The 20,792-nt window shown below is 43.7% G+C and overlaps 1 pseudogene; it reads left to right on the forward strand.

The window, feature by feature from the left end:
* Positions 1-7,108: 7,108 nt before the first annotated feature.
* The window catches only part of LOC125532665, an 86,798-nt pseudogene continuing 73,114 nt past the window's right edge, over positions 7,109-20,792 (forward strand).

A 20,792-nucleotide genomic window follows, 5' to 3' on the forward strand; every position in this document is an offset into this window, starting at 1 on the left:
ATGCCCTGCATAAACAAGTTAGACGTCCTCTACTTTGTTGTTGCAAGTTTTACGTGGCTACTACGGGCTTAGCAAGAACCGTTCTTACCTACGCATCAAAACCACAACGATAGTTCGTCAGGTTAGTGATGTTTTAACCTTCTCAAGGACCGGGTGTAGCCACACTCGGTTCAACTAAAGTTGGAGAAACTGACACCCGCCAGCCACCTATGTGCAAAGCACGTCGGTAGAACCAGTCTCGTGTAAGCGTACGTATAATGTCGGTCCGGGCCGCTTCATCCAACAATACCGCCGAACCAAAGTATGACATGCTGGTAAGCAGTATGACTTCTATCGCCCACAACTCACTTGTGTTCTACTCGTGCATATAACATCTACGCAATAACCTGGCTCGGATGCCACTGTTGGGGAACGTAGTAATTTCAAAAAAAATCCTACGCACACACAGGATCATGGTGATGCATAGCAACGAGAGGGGAGAGTATGTCCATGTACCCTCATAGACCGAATGCGGAAGCGTTAGCACAACGCGGTTGATGTAGTCGTACGTCTTCACGATCCGACCGATCCAAGTACCGTACGCACGGTACCTCCGAGTTCTGCACACGTTCAACTCGATGACGTCCCATGAGCTCTGATCCAGTAAAGCTTCACAGGAGAGTTTCGTCAGCACGACGGCGTGGTGACGGTGATGATGATGCTACCGACGCAGGGCTTCTCCTAAGCACCGCTACGATATAACCGAGGTGGAATATGGTGGAGGGGGGCACCGCACACGGCTGGAATAGATCAACTGATCAACTTATGTGTCCTAGGGTGCCCCCTGCCCCCGTATACAAAGGAGCAAGGGGGGAGGCGGCGGGCCAGGAGGAGGGCACCGGGAGTAGGACTCCTCCTTTTCCTTGTTGGAGTAGGAGAGGGAAGGAAGGGAGAGAGGAGGAGAAGGAAAAAGGGGGGCGCCGCCCCCCCTTCCTTGTACAATTTGGACTAGAGGGGGAGGGGCGCGCGGCTGCCCTGGCCACCCCTCCTCTTCTCCCACTAAGGCCCATGAGGCCCAATTAACTCCCCGGGGGGTTCCGCTAACCCCGGGTACTCCAGTTTTTATCCGAAACCACTCGGAACACTTCCGGTGTCCGAATATAGTCGTCCAATATATCGATCTTTACGTCTCAACCATTTCGAGACTCCTCATTGTGTCTGTGATCATATCCAGTATTCTGAACTACCTTCGGTACATCAAAACACAAAAACTCATAATACCGATCGTCACCAAACTTTAAGCGTGCGGACCCTACGGGTTCGAGAACTATGTATACATGACAGAGACACGTCTCCGGTCAATAACCAATAGCAGAACCTGGATGCTCATATTGGATCCTACATATTCTACGAAGATCTTTATCGGTCAAACCGCATAACAACATACGTTGTTCCCTTTGTCATCGGTATGTTACTTGCCCGAGATATGATCGTCGGTATCTCAATACCTAGTTTAATCTCGTTACCGGCAAGTCTCTTTACTCGTTCTGTAATGCATCATCCTGCAACTAACTCATTAGTCACATTGCTTGCAAGGCTTATAGTGATGTGCATTACCGAGAGGGCCCAGAGATACCTCTCCGACAATCAGGGTGACAGATCCTAATCTTGAAATACGCCAACTCAACAAGTACCTTCGGAGACACCTGTAGAGCACCTTTATAATCACCCAGTTACGTTGTGACATTTGGTAGCACACAAAGTGTTCCTTCGGTAAATGGGAGTTGCATAATCTCATAGTCATAGGAACATGTATAAGTCATGAAGAAAGCAATAGCAACATACTAAACGATCAAGTGCTAAGCTAACGAAATGGGTCAGTCAATCACATCATTCTCCTAATGATGTGATCCCATTAATCAAATGACAACTCATGTCTATGGCTAGGAAACATAACCATCTTTGATCAACAAGCTAGTCAAGTAGAGGCATACTAGTGACACTCTGTTTGTCTATGTATTCACACATGTATCATGTTTCCGGTTAATACAATTCTAGCATCAATAATAAACATTTATCATGATATAAGGAAATAAATAATAAATTTATTATTGCCTCTAGGGCATATTTCCTTCACTATCGCCCACACTCACTTGGTGACGGTTCCAAATGCCATCGTGGAAAGGGGTTAAAATCGTTTGTTTAGGAGCTCGTTGTACTAGTGTAGTAGTCGATGTAGTACTGTACTTCTAGTATAGTGCACAAGTTTTGAACTCTGGAATCTCATGGTCAAGGAGCTATAGTTGGAAGTGGAGGGTAGTACTATTCTCTAGAACCATCGCTGTACTATCAATGCAGGGAAAGTACACCTGCGTAATGGGTAGTCTCGGTGCTCTATTCCAGCGCGTAGTGCTACCTCTTGAGCACTGTGTTGGTTTTCCCTTGAAGAGGAAAGGGTGATGAAGTAAAGTAGCGTAAGTATTTCCCTCAGTTTTTGAGAACCAAGGTATCAATCCAGTAGGAGACCATGCTCAAGTCCCTCGTACCTACACAAACAAATAAGAACCTCGCAACCAACGCGATAAAGGGGTTGTCAATCCCTTCTCGGTCACTTACGAGAGTGAGATCTGATAGAAATGATAAGATAATATTTTTGGTATTTTTATGATAAAGACTAAAAGTAGAGAAAGCAAAATAAATAGTAATCGAAATAATGATAGATTAATATGATAGAGAATAGACCCGGGGGCCATAGGTATCACTAGTGGCTTCACTGAAGATAGCATAAGTATTACGGTGGGTGAACAAATTACTGTCGAGCAATTGATAGAATTGAGCATAGTTATGAGAATATCTAGGTATAATCATGTATATAGGCATCACGACCGTGACAAGTAGACCGTCTCCTGCCTACATCTACCACTATTACTCCACACATCGACCGCTATCCAACATGCATCTAGAGTATTAAGTTCATAAGAACGGAGTAAGGCTTTAAGCAAGATGAAATGATGTAGAGGGATAAACTCATGCAATATGATATAAACGCCATATTTTTATCCTTGATGGCAGCAATACAATATGTGTCGTTTCCCCGACTGTCACTGGGATCGAGCATGGCAAGATTGAACCCAAAGCTAATCACTTCTCCCATTGCAAGAAAGATCAATCTAGTAGGCCAAACCAAACTGATAATTCGAAGAGACTTGCAAAGATAACCAATCATACATAAAAGAATTCAAAGGAGATTCAAATATTGTTCATAGATAATCTTGATCATAAACCCACAATTCATCGGATCTCGACAAACACACCGCAAAAGAAGATTAAATCGAATAGATCTCCAAGAGAATCGAGGAGAACTTTGTAATGAGATCCAAAGAGAGAGAAGAAGCCATCTAGATAATAACTATGGACCCGAAGGTCTGAGGTAAACTACTCACACATCATCGGAGAGGCTATGGTGTTGATGTAAGCCCTCCGTGATCGATGCCCCCTCTGGTGGAGCACCGGAAAAGGCCCCAAGATGGGATCTCACGGGTACAGAAGGTTGCGGTGGTGGAAATAGGGTTTTTTGGCTACTCCCCTAATGTTTTCGGGGTACGTAGGTATATATAGGAGGAAGAAGTAGGTTGGTGGAGCTACGAGGGGCCCACGAGGGTGGATGGCGCGCCCAGGGGGTAGACGCGCCCCCTGCCTCGTGGCCTCCTCATTGATTTCTTGACATCCACTCCAAGTCCTCTGGATCACGTTTGTTCAGAAAATCACGTTCCCGAAGGTTTCATTCCGTTTGGACTCCGTTTGATATTCCTTTTCTTCGAAACATTGAAATAGGCAAAAAAACAGCAATTTGGGCTGGGCCTCTGGTTAATAGGTTAGTCCCAAAAATAATATAAAAGTGTATAATAAAGCCCATTGAACATCCAAAACAGATAATATAATAGCATGGAAGAATCAAAAATTATAGATACGTTGGAGACGTATCACGTAGCTGGCCTACTTAGCCGCTCCTCTCACGCACACACTAGCAGCATGTTTATCAGCGACGGTTACTGCGGGGGCAGAACATTTGAGTTATTTGATACAGCGAGATTAGGCTTCTCGCTTCCATTTGTGGAGGTGTAATGGATCTCATCAAACTTTGTTAGTAGTTCCTTCTTCATGAATGAGATGAGGTAAAGCTTTTGCGTCTGTTTCAAAACAAAAAAAATCATGTCAAGAGGAATTTCTTTTATAGAGCCGATAATGGAGTGAAGTCCATGCGTGCAACACCACAAGCTACAGAGTAGTAGAGTACTAGCACTTTACGTACAGAGCCATATTGCATAGTTCCCAATACCGCGCCAGGCTTTTCTGGCTCCTCGGGCTTAATTGGGAGGTTCTAGTTTAAATATGCTACTAGCTGATGAGGAAGCTGCAAGCGAGGTGCGACTAGGGCAAGCACGCGAGCCATGAGATGATGGGAAGGAAAACCAGTTCACATGGCTGGGCTATCCAGTGCACCCATATTGTGGTGCGACACGTCCGTTCGACTTCAAAACTCAAACTACCCGTGTACAATATTGGCTCGCAGCGAAGTTACTATTTAAAAAAAAGGCCGCCGTGCGTTCGGCTGGGATCGAACCCACAATACGAGGTATACACTCCTGCGACCACTAGTAGTACTCGTTGGAGTACAACACAACCTAGAATCGCCTTTTGTTGCTAGTAGTACATTTTTCCTTACAGGAAACCACTATAATGCCAAGAAACCACTAATAATGTCAAGAAACTACTACCACTTGTATACGTGGTAGACTTAAGAAAAGACTACATTATCAACCATTGTACATGCCCTTACCATCCAGCCCTACCAAGAAACAACTACTCTACAAAGTGTCGTTATAGGCACGTTTCAACCCATGTCGCCCCTTAAGTCAACGCCTTATATTCGACCGGCAAGTTAGGCGTTATGACTTATGGGACCTACATGTCGGTCTGCACAAAAATCCCCGAGTGACCTCCTACCTCCGGCCCGTCCACCTAGTCATCCTCGGCCATGGGACGCAGCTACCGTCACCGGCAGAAGGCGAGGTTAAAACCGCCGGCAGTGCGGAGTCCATCTTGCGACAGCCCGGATGCCAGCTCCGTCTGGCGCTCGTGGCTGCTAGCTAGCCAAGATAGCTCTGTCCAGCTTCTTGTCTGCAAGGTTTGCTAGCTAGATTGACACGGTGGCACCGTGGCTTGCTCACGCGCGCCGCGCTAAGGCCAGTCATCTGGCTCGAGCGAAGGCCAACGCGGTGGCTTGCTCGCACGTCAGTCATGCTCGGGCCAGCCTACCAACCCGTGCGGAGGCCAGCGCGGCGTCCGGCCTGTCTGGCGGAGCGGCGGACAACTCCCTCATCACCGGCGGCACCGATGAACACGCATCAGTAGTGTTTGAAGTAATGTGCAGGAAAAATAATGATTTAAGGGGAAATATAACAGGATAGAAGGTCAGATGTGGGTCCCTCGTGTCAACGGTCAAACAAAATGTGTTGGTTTAAGTTGCCTCATCAGCACGGATGCGTGGGCCAACCCTGACATAAACGGGTTTAAACGAGCCTAATCGGCACTAGGTAGTAGTTTTTGGCACGGATTAAGAAATTTTGGGTATGTTTTGCTATTTTTTGTACAATAGAGTCTTCCTATGGCTGGTTGAAAGTGGTAGTTTTTGTTAAATACTCTATATATTGTAAGTAGGAGTGAAAGTTAAGCTTTGGAAGCCAATAATAAGCAAGGCTATTTACATAGTGCCTATGTGTACGTGATTGAAAGTAAATATCAACCATGAGTGACTAATATCTTGATGGAAAACTCAAAACTATGGAAATACTAGCATTTTTTTGGAATGGTTGGAAATACTAGAAATGTTCACGTGGTTGCAACGGATCATAATTAGAATAATACTTATTCACAAACTTGATACAAAACACTCTAATTTTGATATACATATATCACTAGAGATATATTATGTTTCAATCAGAAAATATTTCTTGGGTTGTTTTGGTGAGGTGAGGGAGGGGTGTGGCTGGTTTTAAGATACTAATTATGGGTTTTTCCGCAAATTGGTAGAGAAGTGGGATGTTGGTGAGAAAAGGCAACAACTTACCTCACAGTCGTTAGATGTAGATCTAATGGTCAGAAATGACGGATGGCACACACACCACCATCACCAACTTAGTCTTCTATAGGAGTACTAGCAAGATGTCCGTGCATTGCATGGTACATCAAGATGCATATTTTTATAAAACACTTGTTGTGATTGAACCATGCAGGAGTAATCCCATGTGTTAAAACTAATGATATCTCCAGAAAGAGGAGATAAGGTGAAGTGGAGTGGGGCGTGGTGATGATTGGTGGTCGGACTGAGCGGGGGCAAGGGGATGGACGACGTCGGCAGCGGTCACCAGGCCAGTTTGTTCCAAAGGCTTCCTTTTTTAATTGCTCAACAATGAGGTTGTTGGAGATAAGGATGAACGAGGGAAGGCCTTGTCTGCAAATGTGAAGAGAGGTGCGGGTATCTTTTAGTTTAATTTCCATCCGTCAGATATAGATCGGACGGTCTATTGCAAGATGGCACGCATACCATCATCACCAACTTGGTTTTTTATAAGAGAAGAAATATAAGTATGGAGATACAAACGTATTACCGATACTTGTTTCCGTAAACTAGGATCTACATTCTATTCACCGGCTCAGCATGTGGGGCCTTAGCACAATGACTTCTCGACTGTGTAAAACAAATGTTTTCCCGTCGCCAATAAGGAGGGGGGCGATGGGGCGCTTTCGGCTTGCTCTAGTCCTAGTAGTCATACTAGGTGGTCTACGCACGTGTAGATTTGTTCTTTTTCACGTCAAGTGTTCGCCGTACTGCCACGACTGTTGATGAATAGACGGTAAGTTATTCACAAGGAAACCCTTGTTGAGCGTGTTTGAGAGAGAGAGAGTGCGTGTGTGATATGTCTAGAGACTGATGCAATGATAAGAGATTCTTTGTGTCTATGTGTGTGGAGGACAGAGAGAGGCATGTACATGGGGCTTTGTGTTGTGTAACGTGGAGACACATAGACATAGCCAGAGAATGAGTGTGTGAGATAGACATGCGAACATGGGGAGAGATGTGTGATTTGGAGAGATGGAGAATTTTGGTGTGCATCTCAGCTAGAGAGGGGGGGTATATACATATCTAGAGTTGTAGAGAATATGCAAGTGTGTGTGTCTTAAAAGAAGGATCCAAATAGCTAGATGGGTGTTTGTGCATGTCTGTGTGTTTGTGCGCGTGTTTGTGTGTGAGAGGTAGTGTGTGTATGTGGAGTAGAGAGACCACTAATGATGTAAACCTAGTGTAAGGGAAGGGGGAATGGTGTGACATGTGTGTCAAAGAGAGAAAAAGGCATGTGTAGTAGCAGGATAGCATGGGTGCTGGCGGGGAGCAGACTATTTGAAAGAGACATCGAGCGCTTTTGTTTTATGTGCTGGCACCGTAAAGATGTTTTCATCTGTGATTGCCTGTGTCAAATAGTTGTTGTTGACTTTGTTATATATTCTTAATAACTTCCTTGTTTCTGGTATGAAGCATAAGGAATGCAATTCTACCTTATGGGAATTTGTTAATTTCAGTTCTCAAAATATATTCTGACAAACCACTATAAAAGGAGAAAAATAATCAAATATTTATAGCTGATCCTGTTTCTTCACTAATTCTGGTTACATGACATTTTTCTTTTGTAGGATGATGATACATGTCTCCACATGGACTTGATTGCTGGTCTTGCTAATATGCATGTGAGGAACTATGGTATGCAAGAGGTTGACAAGCTATAAGTGCATCTAGTGCCCCTTAGTGATTTTGGTGTATTGAAGACTTATAGGTTAAGGGACTGATGCGTTTGTGAGTGTACACAGGTCTATAAGTCTATGAGGAGTTTGATATTTACAGAGGAAGTCGACCCCTAAAAATGAAGTTCTTCAGCTGAAGGCTTTGGATTTCTGAAGACTTTCTGAAGACTTTGAAAGTGAAGAAATTGGTGTGATCTTGAAGACTTGGTATTCATTCGAGGAACATGAAGCGTGAAGACTTTTGTTTTTGTAGTTTCATTTTCTCTTTCTTGAGTCATAGGAAACAGCGTACTATTAAAGGGGGTCGAGGAAATACTAAGGAAAAATTTCCAAGTGATGCTCAACTCAAAATCCTACACCTACCAATCCCTTCGAGTGAAGCCATTGGAAATCTCATATAGTTCAGTCAATTTCATCAGTGACAGAGACGAAGCTCTTTTGGTCTATGAGGAATTTTTTCTGACTGAGGAGTTAGGAATTCGCCAGTGCGGATTGCCTACAGGAGTGGAACATGATAGCCCTGAGGAATTTGTTAGTCAAATTTCCGACCGTTGCTGTGCTACGCGCCAGCTGTCCCAAAATATCCTTCCACCTAACGGTCATATCATTGAAGGGCATTTATGTCTTATCATGTAGGGCTGCTCCCTAGGCTATAAATAGCTGCCCCATACAACCACTAGCTGGTTGGCTACTCTGAGAGAAACTGACACTTGTCATTTGAGAGCATCCCATCCTCCGAGGACTTTGAGCAAAAATCATCAAGTGAGGAAAACCCAAACCCAAACACCTTCAAACCCAAAGTGATTGAGCATCACTAAAGAGATTGATCCTGTGTGGATCCGACGCTTGTCACCTTTGAAGACTGTGCATCTTCCAGACGGTTAGGTGTCATGGTCTAGAGCATCCAAGAGGAAATTGTGGATTGTCGAGTGACCGAGTCTGTGAAGGTTCGGAAGTCACCTGAAGACTTACCATGAGTGATTGGGCGAGGTCTGTGTGACCTTAGCTCAACGGGAATACGGCGAGGACTGAGTGTTCTGGACTGCGTGTTCAGGACTGGGTGTCCGGGACTGTGTGTCCTCAGGTTTGAATACCTAGCCGCCCTAACCAGATGTACAACTGTCACAACAGTTGGAACTGGTCTACCAAATCATTGTCTTCACCGAGCTAACTAGTTCCATTTCCTCAACCCTTTCATTTCCTCATTTCTGTGTTGTGTGCTTGTTCATATCTGTTTGAAGACTTTGACTGAAGACTTTCTCTATTTCCTCAGTTCAATTTCTTTAGTATGTTTGTCTTCATTCTGTTTATCCTGTGTTTACGCTTACTGTAATTTGTGCTTGTTTTCATTTCATCATGAAGACCATGCTTATATTCTATTATGCTTACTTCTGAGTACTTATTCCGCTGCAAGTAGTTCTTCACTCAGGAATTTCCTCACCCTGAAATTCCTCAGTGAAGAATTCATAAATATCGCCTATTCACCCCCCTCTAGTCGACTTAACACACTTTTAATTGGTATCAAAGCAAGGTACTCCCTTGTTCTATGTGATTTTGGTTTAACCGCCTGGAGTTTTAGTTATGTCGACCGCAGGTAAGATCAAGGTTTCTTCCGGGTGTCCTACCTTCGATGGGATGGACTACCCCTACTGAAAGAATAAGATGCGCATGCATCTTGATGCAATTGACAACGATCTCTGGTACATTGTGGAAAATGGCGTTCCCTCTGTCACTCCTACCATCAATGCTGCTGATGTGAAGAGATTCAAGCAACTCGACTCTCAAGTGAAGAACATCATATGTGGCAATCTGAGCAAAGGGCAGTATGGCAGAGTGAGTGCTTTGGAAACAACAAAGCTTATGTGGGACATGCTGTCCAAGGTCAATGAAGGAGTCTCAACACAGCTTGACTCTCGAGTTGACGTTCTTTGCAATCTCTTCAACCGCTTCAAAAGACTCGACAATGAAAATGTTCTGCAAACCTTCAATCGACTCACTGACATCTCAAATGAGCTTCAAGCACTTGGTGCCACTGACATCATCGACCATGAGGTGGTGAAGAAATTACTGAGATCACTTGATTCCTCATTTGATACTTTGACATTGATGATACAAGAACATGGAGACTATAAGTCACTTGATCCCGCTGGTATCCTCGAGAGGCTAAACACTCATGAGTTCCAGCTTGCTGACAAGAGAGATCTCTATGGACCAAGCTATGGCAGATCACGAGCTCTGAAGGCCAAGGCAGTGTCTGAATCTGAAGGTGAAGATTCTGGTAGCAGCCTTGGTGACCCTGAAGAACTGAGCCAGGAGCTAGCAATGCTCGTGAGGAAATTCCAGAAGTTCTCAAGACGTGGTCGTTTTGGAAAATCCTCAAGAAGTGGTGACTTAAGATCAGATTCCTCATTCCATAATTACCAGAAGAGACTCTGACATAAATGCTAGAAAACCGGTCACTACATTCAAGATTGTCCTCAGTGGGAAAAGGAATCAAAGAAGAAGAAGTACAAGGACTACAGTTCTGATGGTTCAAAGAAGAAGAAGAAATCTTCAAAGTCCTCTTCATCAAAACCTTCAAGGTCTTCATCTCACAAGAAGAGCGGCTCCAAGAAGGCTCGGGCATTCATTGGCAAGGAAATGGACTCTGAAGCTGAATCTGAGGAAAATGAGGAAGAGGAGGAATCTGAGGAGTCGGACTCTGGTGTGGCGAGCTGTGACGCCCCCGATTTGACCGTACACTAATCATGCACACAAATGTGTACGATCAAGATCAAGGACTCACGGGTAGATATCACAACACAACTCTACAAATAAAATAAGTCATACAAGCATCATATTACAAGCCAGGGGCCTCGAGGGCTCAAATACAAGAGCTCGATCATAGACGAGTCAGCGAAAGCAACAATATCTGAGTACAGACATAAGTTAAACAAGTTTGCCTTAAGAAGGCTAGCACAAACTGGGATACAGATCGAAAGAGGCGCAGGCCTCCTGCCTGGGATCCTCCTAAACTACTCCTGGTCGTCGTCAGCGGGCAGCACGTAGTAGTAGGCACCTCCGATGTAGTAGGAGTCGTCGTCGACGGTGGCGTCTGGCTCCTGGACTCCAGCATCTGGTTGCGACAACCAGAATGAAAGGAAAGGGGGAAAAGGGGGAGAAAGCAACCGTGAGTACTCATCCAAAGTACTCGCAAGCAAGGAGCTACACTACATATGCATGGGTATCAAATGGAGTAAGGGTATCATATGTGGACTGAACTGCAGAATGCCAGAATAAGAGGGGGATAACTAATCCTTTCGAAGACTACGCTTCTGGCAGCCTCCGTCTCGCAACATGTAGAAGAGAGTAGACTGAAGTCCTCCAAGTAGCATCGCATAGCATAATCCTAACCGATGATCCTCCCCTCGTCGCCCTGTGAGAGAGCGATCACCGGTTGTATCTGGCACTTGGAAGGGTGTGTTTTATTAAGTATCTGGTTCTAGTTGTCATAAGGTCAAGGTACAACTCCAAGTCGTCCTGTTACCGAAGATCACGGCTATTCGAATAGATTAACTTCCCTGCAGGGGTGCACCACATTCCCCAACACGCTTGATCCCATTTGGCCGGACACACTTTTCGGGGTCATGCCCGGCCGCGAAAGATCAACACGTCGCAGCCCCACCTAGGCACAACAGAGAGGTCAGCACGCCGGTCTAAACCTAAGCGCACAAGGGTCTGGGCCCATCGCCCTTAGCACACCTGCACGTTGCGAACATGGCCGGAAGCAGAACTAGCCCCCTTAATACAAGAGCAGGCTTACGTTCCAATCCGGCGCGCGCCACTCAGTCGCTGACGTCACGAAGGCTTCGGCTGATACCACGATGCCGGGATACCCATAACTACTCCCGAGTAGATGGTTAGTGCGTATAGACCAAATGGCCAGACTCAGATCAAATACCCAGATCTCGTTAAGCGTGTTAAGTATCCGCGAACGCCGACCAGGGCCAGGCCCACCTCTCTCCTAGGTGGTAACTGTGTAAAGTAACGTTGCCACCTGCCCCTTCAGCCCCCAACTCCGAACAATACCACAGGTAATGTAACTGTGTAAAGTATATTGTATATGCCCGTGATCACCTCCCGAAGTGATCACGGCCCAGTAGTATAGTATGGCAGACGGACAAGAGTGTAGGGCCACTGATGGAACACTAGCATCCTATACTAAGCAGTAGGATAGCAGGTAATGGTAACAACAGTAGTAGCAAGGACAGGCTATGCATCAGGATAGGAATAACGGAGAGCAGTAACATGCTACACTACTCTAATGCAAGAAGTATAGAGAAGAGTAGGAGATATCTGGTGATCAAAGGGGGGGCTTGCTTGGTTGCTCTGGCAAGAGAGAGGGGTCGTCAACACCGTAGTCGTACTGGGCAGCAGCGGCGTTGGTCTCGGTGTCTAGCGGAAGAAGAGGGGGAAGAAACAATGAATACAATGCAAACAGATGCATAACGATGCATGAAAAGACAAGTAACGGTGCTAGGGGTGTCCTAACGCGGTATGAGGTGATACCAGTGAAGGGGGGAAACATCCGGGAACGTATCCCCGGTGTTTCACGTTTTCGGGCAAAGGGGCCGGAGGGAGAAAGTTACGAGTTCGATAGGTTAGGGAGGTGTGGCGGACGAACGGGTTGCGTATCCGGAATCGTCTCGACGTTCTGAGCAACTTTCATGTACAAAGTATTTTCATCTGAGCTACGGTTTATTTTCTATTAATTTTAAAAGATTTAAATCATTTTTAGGATTTATTTAATTATTTTAATGCAACATTATCCAGAACAGTGTTTGCTGGTGTCAGCATGACGTCAGCAGTCAACAGAGGTTGACTGGGTCAAACTGACATGTGGGCCCAATGGGACCCACCTGTCATACACTTTTAAGTTAATTAGGGCTAGGTTAAACTAAATATTGTTTAGTTAGACTAACAGGTTAATTAGATTAATTAAGTAGGATTAATTAACTTAATTAATTCCTTAATTAATTAATTAATTTTATTTATTTATTTATGTTTTTTTAATCTTTTTTTTAAACGTTCCAGGGGCATGGGCCCCGTTTGCCATCGGCACCAGGGAGCCTTAACGGGTCGGTAGAAACAGGAGCGGGCGCCAGCCCGCGAGGCGCGGTTGCGGGCAACGGGCGCCAGGGCGCGCGCTTGCCGGCGGGGAGTGTTGCGGGGCGAGGCCAGCGGCCAGGGTGCTGATGGCCGCGGTGGCCGATGGGGTGGCCGTGGGCGGTCCTGAGCAGAGGAGGCAAGCGGGGCGACATACGCGCGGCGGCGCGTTCGGGCGTTGATGGGGCGATGCAGAGCAGCGACAGGGGCGCGTCTGTGCGCGGACGAGGCCAGACGCGGCTCAGGCGGATGGGCGCGCACGGGGTGGCACGTGCGCCGGCGGGGCGTGAGGGCAGCAGCGGCAAACAACAGGCAGAGTCGGCGCGTCGCGCGGCTTGCGGCGGCCAAGCAGCCAGCGAGGCTGCGGAGGATTCGCGGACGCGATGCGAGGTGCAGGGGCATGGAAGACGGCGAACGCGGCGAGGCCAGAAGGGGCACGACCGAGCATGCTCATGGACGCGCAGTGAGCAGGGAGGGGGCGTAGCGGTGCGGTGAACGTGGGAAAAGAAGGAAACATGGGCGGCTCACAGCGTTGCCGAGAAGGGGGTCGACGTGGCTTGTGGAGGAGGACGAGGACGCGAGATCCGGCGATGACGGAGGAGCTCCGGCGAATGGCGCACGGTGATGGCGGTCGGGGCGGCGTCGAGCTTGGGGTCCGCGGTTGAGGAGGAGGAGGTCGGGGACGAGTGACGCAGAAGGGGAGGCAGCACCGACGATGGTGGGTGGCGGGGCGTCTCCGGTGGGGATTCCGGGCGGCGGCGGCGAACGCCCCCGATCCGATCTGGATCGGGGAGGGGGACAGAGGAGGAGTGGAGCGAGTAGGGGAGGTGGGGCGACTGGGAGAGGGGTTAGGGTTACGGGTGTGGGGAATATGGGGAGTGTGGGTGGCCGGTTGGGCCGGCCTGGTGGGTCGTGGCCCAGTCGGGCCGGTGGCCTGCTGGGCCGGAGCCTCGGGGGGGGAGGGTGAGTGCTTTCTCTTTATTTATTTATGTTTTATTTTATATTTCTGCTTTACTATTTTATTTTAGTTTCCTTTTGAATTTGGTTTTATAAACTACACCACTGGTCCCTAATTTAGTTTTAATAAGTATGCCACTGCCCTATAAGTTTTTGGCAATAAAACAAATAGTTTAATATTTTATCAAATTGAAAAGGGTAGTTAGTTTAATGTTTTGCTACTATTCAAATATTTTAGTGCACTTAATCCTTTTATAAAATTGTGGTTTCTCCACAATAATTACCTATGCATTATTTGGCAACACCCCAACATTTTAGTTTTAATTTTTGAAAATATTTTATTGTTTGCTTGATTTTGAATTTGAATTCGAACCAGTTTCGAACTAACGCGAGATTAGCAACAATAATCGAGGTGACGTGGCATCATTAACGTGGGATTACGGTAGCCAAATTACCCGGGCGTCACACGAGCCTAGCCCTCGCTACCGCGTTCGTCAGCAAGTCCATCTTCAAATCTGAGGAAAAGGACCTCTCCAACACCATTGACGACGGTGATGATGACTACGCTCCCACCTATTGCTTCATGGCAAAATCTCAAGCCTAGTTATTCTAAACTTGCTAAGATTGTTGTGAAACAACAAAAGTCTCTTGAAAAGGTTCAAAATATGCTAGACAAAAGCGATGATATGTTGGGTGATGAAATGGATCGCACTAAAATTTTGACTGAAAATCTTCAGAGACTTCAGTCCAAGTTTGACAATCTTCAAGGTTATCATAACACTCTCTTATCTGATAATGAGAAGCTTTCTTATGAATTTCTTCAAAGAAAGCAAGATCTTGAGCAGTTAAGAGTGAGTTATGAAGATCTTCAGAAGGAGCGTGATTCATTACTTGCTCAACAAACCAGCACTACTCAGGAAGAATTTATTCCTCCATGTTTGAAGTGCATTGAACGTGAATCTGCTAATTCTTCACCTGAATGCTCAAATACTTCCATTGCTGCAAACTCTTCAACTGTCTCTGCTATCACTAATTCCTCAACTGAGGACATTGCTAGTATCACTGATGATGTAGGGCGGAAGGAATTGTATATGACAGGCATGTAAAAAAGCCTCAAAGGGCATCAGGCTCTTTGTGATGTGCTTAAAAAGCAGATCCTCAATAGGAACCCTAGGAAAGAGGGTATTGCCTTTGAGAGGAAAATAGATGCTGATGGAACATACTGGAAACCTGAGCAGTATCCCAAAACCTCATGGGTTGCTGCAAAGGGACCTTTAGTGGATCCGTCTACTTTATCTGGCTTTACATGTGAATCTTCATATTCTTCTGATGAGTCAATTAACTCCAACTATAAACTATTCAAAAATCAGAATGGTAAAGTATATGCTAGATATGTTGGCACTAACTGCAGGAAAGTTCTCCTATGAAGAAAATCTGGGTTCCCAAAAGGTGCCTTGAAAGTCTTCAGGTGAATGCCATTGCTACCTCTTGAGCACTGCGTTGGTTTTCCCTTGAAGAGGAAAGGGTGATGCAGTAAGTAGCGTAAGTATTTCCCTCAGTTTTTGAGAACCAAGGTATCAATCCAGTAGGAGATCACGCTCAAGTCCCATGCACCTACACAAACAAATAAGAACCTTGCAACCAATGCGATAAAGGGCTTGTTAATCCTTTCACAGTCACTTACGAGAGTGAGATCTGATAGATATGATAAGATAATATTTTTGGTATTTTTTTGATAAATAGAAACCAAAGATGCAAAGTAAAATAAATGGCAATAGAAATAACTAAGTGTTGGAAGATTAATATGATAGAAGATAGACCCGGGGGCCATAGGTTTCACTAGTGACATCTCTCGAGAGCATAAGTATTACGGTGGGTAAACGAATTACTATCGAGCAATTGATAGAATTGAGCATACTTATGAGAATATCAAGGTATGATCATGTATATAGGCATCACGTCCGCGACAAGTAGACCGACTCCTGCCTGCATCTACTACTATTAATCCACACATCGACCACTATCCAGCATGCATCTAGAGTATTAAGTTCATAAGAACAGAGTAATGCTTTAAGTAAGATGACATGATGTAGAGCGATAAACTCATGCAATATGATATAAACCCCATCTTTTTATCCTCGATGGCAACAATACAATACGTGTCGTTTCCTTTTCAGTCATTGGGATCGAGCACCGCAAGATTGAACCCAAAGCTAAGCACTTCTCCCATTGCAAGAAAGATCAATCTAGTAGGCCAAACCAAACTGATAATTTGAAGAGACTTGCAAAGATAACCAATCGTACATAAAAGAATTCAGAGGAGATTCAAATATTGTTCATAGATAAACTTGATCATAAACCCACAATTCATCAAATCTCGACAAACATACCGCAAAAGAAGATTACATCGAATAGATCTCCAAGAGAATCAAGGAGAACTTTGTATTGAGATCCAAAAAGAGAGAAGAAGCCATCTAGCTAATAAATATGGACCCAAAGGTCTGAAATAAACTACTCACACATCATCGGAGAGGCTATGGTGTTGATGTAGAAGCCCTCTGTGATCAATGCCCCCTCCGGCGGAGCTCCGGAAAAGGCCCCAAGATGGGATCTCACGGGTACAGAAGGTTGCAGCAGTGGAATTAGGGTTTTGGCTCCGTGTTTGGTGTTTCCTGGGTATATGGGTATATATATGAGGAAGAAGTACATCGGTGGAGCAACAAGGGGCCCACGAGGGGGGAGGGCGCGCCCAAGGGGGTAGGCACGCCCCCCTGCCTCGTGGCCTCCTCGTTGATTCCTTGACGTCCACTCCAAGTCCTCTGGATCACGTTTGTTCAAAAAATCACGTTCCCGAAGGTTTCATTCCGTTTGGACTCCATATGATATTCCTTTTCTTCGAAACACTGAAATAGGCAAAAAAACAGCAATATGGGCTAGGCCTCCGGTTAATAGGTTAGTCCCAAAAATAATATAGAAGTGTATAATAAAGCCCAATAAACATCTAAAACAGTATATAATATAGCATGGAGCAATCAAAAATTATAGATACGTTGGAGACGTATCAAGCATCCCCAAGCTTAATTCCTGATCGTCCTCGAGTAGGTAAATGATAAAAGAAGAATTTTTGATGTGGAATGCTACTTGGCATAATTTCCAATGTAATTATCTTATTTGTGGTATGAATATTCAGATCCGAAAGGTTCAATACAAAAGTTTAATATTGACATAAAAATAATAATACTTCAAGCATACTAACTAAGAAATTATGTCTTCTCAAAATAACATGGCCAAAGAAAGTTATCCCTACAAAATCATATAGTCTGGCTATGCTCTATCTTCACCACACAAAATATTTAAATCATGCACAACCCCGATGACAAGCCAAGCAATTGTTTCATACTTTTGGTGTTCTCAAACTTTTTCAATCTTCACGCAATACATGAGTGTGAGCCATGGACATAGCACTATATGTGGAATAGAATGGTGGTTGTGGAGAAGACAAAAGGGAGAAGATAGTCTCACATCAACTAGGCGTATCAACGGGCTATGGAGATGCCCATCAATAGATATCAATGTGAGTGAGTAGGGATTGCCATGCAACGGACGCACTAGAGCAATAAGTATATGAAAGCTCAACAAAAGAAACTAAGTGGGTGTGCATCCAACTTGCTTGCTCATGAAGACCTAGGGCATTTTGAGGAAGCCCATCATTGGAATATACAAGCCAAGTTCTATAACGAAAAATTCCCACTAGTATATGAAAGTGATAACATAGGAGACTCTCAATCATGAAGATCATGGTGCTACTTTGAAGCACAAGTGTGGGAAAAGGATAGTATGATTGTCCCTTCTCTATTTTTCTCTCATTTTTTTATTTGGGCCTTTTCTCTTTTTTATGGCCTATTTTTTTCGTCCGGAGTCTCATCCCAACTTGTGGGGGAATCACAGTCTCCATCATCCTTTCCTCACTTGGGACAATGCTCTAATAATGATGATCATTGCACTTTTATTTACTTTACAACTCAAGAATTACAACCCGATACTTAGAACAAAATATGACTCTATGTGAATGCCTCCGGCGGTGTACCGGGATGTGCAATGATTCATGGTGACATGTATGAAAGAATTATGAACGGTGGCTTTGCCACAAATACGATGTCAACTACATGATCATGCAAGCAATATGACAATGATGAAGCGTGTCATAATAACGGAACGGTGGAAATTTGCATGGCAATATATCTCGGAATGGCTATGGAAATGCCATGATAGGTAGGTATGGTGGTTGTTTTCAGGAAGGTATATGGTGGGTGTATGATACCGGCGAAAGTTGTGCGGTATTAGAGAGGCTAGCAACGGTGGAAGGGTCAGAGTGTGTATGATCCATGGACTCAACATTAGTCATAAAGAACTCATATACTTGTTGCAAAAATCTATTAGTTATCGAAACAAAGTATTACGTGCATGCTCCTATGGGGATAGATTAGTAGGAAAAGACCATCGCTTGTCCCCGACCGCCACTCATAAGGAAGACAATCAATAAATACATCATGCTCCGACTTCATCACATAATGGATCACCATATGTGCATGCTACGGGAATCACAAACTTCAACAAAAGTATTTCTCAAATTCACAACTACTCAACTAGCATGACTCTAATATCACCATCTCCATATCTCAAAACAATTATCAAGTATCAAACTTCTCATAGTATTCAACACACTCATAAGATAATTTTTATTAATCCTAAAAGCAATTGCCATGTTGTTCTAAAGGACTCTCAAAATAATATAAGTGAAGGATGAGAGAACAATAGTTTCTATAAAACAAATCCACCACTGTGCTCTAAAATATATAAGTGAAGCACTATAGCAAAAACTATATAGCTCAAAAGATATAAGTGAAGCACATAGAGTATTCTAATAAATTCCGAATCATGTGTGTCTCTCTCAAAAGGTGTGTACAGCAAGGATGATTGTGGTAAACTAAAAATCAAAGACTCAAATCATACAATACGCTCCAAGAAAAACACATATCATGTGGTGAATAAAAATATAGCTCCAAGTAAAGTTACCGATAGACGAAGACGAAAGAGGGGATACCTTCCGGGGCATCCCCAAGCTTTGAATTTTTGGTGTCCTTATATTATCTTGGGGTGCCATGGGAATCCCCAAGCTTAGGCTCTTTCCACTCCTTGTTCCATAATTCATCGAATCTCTACCCAAAACTTGAAAACTTCACAACACAAAACTCAAAATAGAAAATCTCGTGAGCTCCGTTAGCGAAAGAAAACAAAACACCACTTCAAGGTACTATAATGAACTCATTAATTATTGAATTATATTGGTCTTAAACCTACTGTATTCCAACTTCTCTATGGTTTATAAACTATTTTACTAGCCATAGATTCATCAAAATAAGCAAACAACACACGGAAAACAGAATCTGTCAAAAACAGAACAGTCTGTAGTAATGTGTAGCTAACGCAAACTCTGGAACCCAAAAAATTCTAAAATAAATTTCTGGACCTGAGGAATTTATATATTAATCATCTGCAAAAATAATTAACTAAATATCACTTTCCAAATAAAAATGTCAGCGATTCTCGTGAGCGCTAAAGTTTCTGTTTTTTTACAACAAGATTAAAAAGACTTTCCCCAAGTCTTCCCAACGGTTCTACTTGGCACAAACAATAATTAAAAACAAAGAACACAACCAAAACAGAGGCTAGATAAATTATTTATTACTAAACAGGATAAAAAGCAAGTAATAAAAATAAAATTGGGTTGCCTCCCAACAAGCGCTATCGTTTAACGCCCCTAGCTAGGCATAAAAGCAAGGATAGATCTAGGTATTGCCATCTCTGGTATGCAATCCATAAGTGCCTCTCATAAAAGATTCATATGGTAATTTAATTTAATTTCCAGGAAACTGTTCCCTGCCTTTCCTTAATGTAAATTGGAATTTAATATTCCCTTCCTTCATATCAATAATTGCACCAATTGTTCTAAGGAAAGGTCTACCAAGAATAATGGGACATGAAGGATTGCAATCTATATCAAGAACAATGAAATCTACGGGCACATAATTCCTATTTGCAACAATAATAACATCATTAATTCTTCCCATAGGTTTCTTAATAGTGGAATCCGCAAGGTGCAAGTTTAAAGAACAATCATCAAAATCGCAGAAACCTAACAAATCACATAAAGTTTTTGGAATCGTGGAAACACTAGCACCCAAATCACACAAAGCATAACATTCATGATCTTTAATTTTAATTTTTATTGTAGGTTCCCACTCATCATAAAGTTTTCTAGGGATAGAAACTTCCAACTCAAGTTTTTCTTCATAAGATTGCATCAAAGCATCAACGACATGTTTAGTAAAAGCTTTATTTTGACTATAAGCATCAGGAGAATTTAGCACGGATTGCAACAAGGAAATATAGTATATCAAAGAGCAGTTATCATGATTAAATTCCTTGAAATCCAAGAAAGTGTGTACATGGATATCTAAAGTTTTAACTTCTTCAATCCCACTTTTATCAATTTTAGCATCAAGATCTAAAAACTCCGAATTTTTGGAACGCCTTCTAGGTAAAGGTGGCTCATCTTCAGTACCATCATTATCAAAATTCATATTGCAAACCAAAGATATAATAGGGGACACATCAATAACTTTAAGATCTTCATCTTTATTATCATGAAAACTAGAAGAACATGCTTTCACAAAGCAATCTTTCTTAGATCGCATCCTAGCGGTTCTTTCTTTGCACTCATCAATGGAAATTCTCATGGCTTTGAGAGACTCATTGATATCATGCTTAGGTGGAATAGATCTAAGTTT

This window comes from Triticum urartu, chromosome 1 (genome assembly GCF_003073215.2).
Source record: "Triticum urartu cultivar G1812 chromosome 1, Tu2.1, whole genome shotgun sequence".
Lineage (NCBI taxonomy): Eukaryota > Viridiplantae > Streptophyta > Magnoliopsida > Poales > Poaceae > Triticum > Triticum urartu.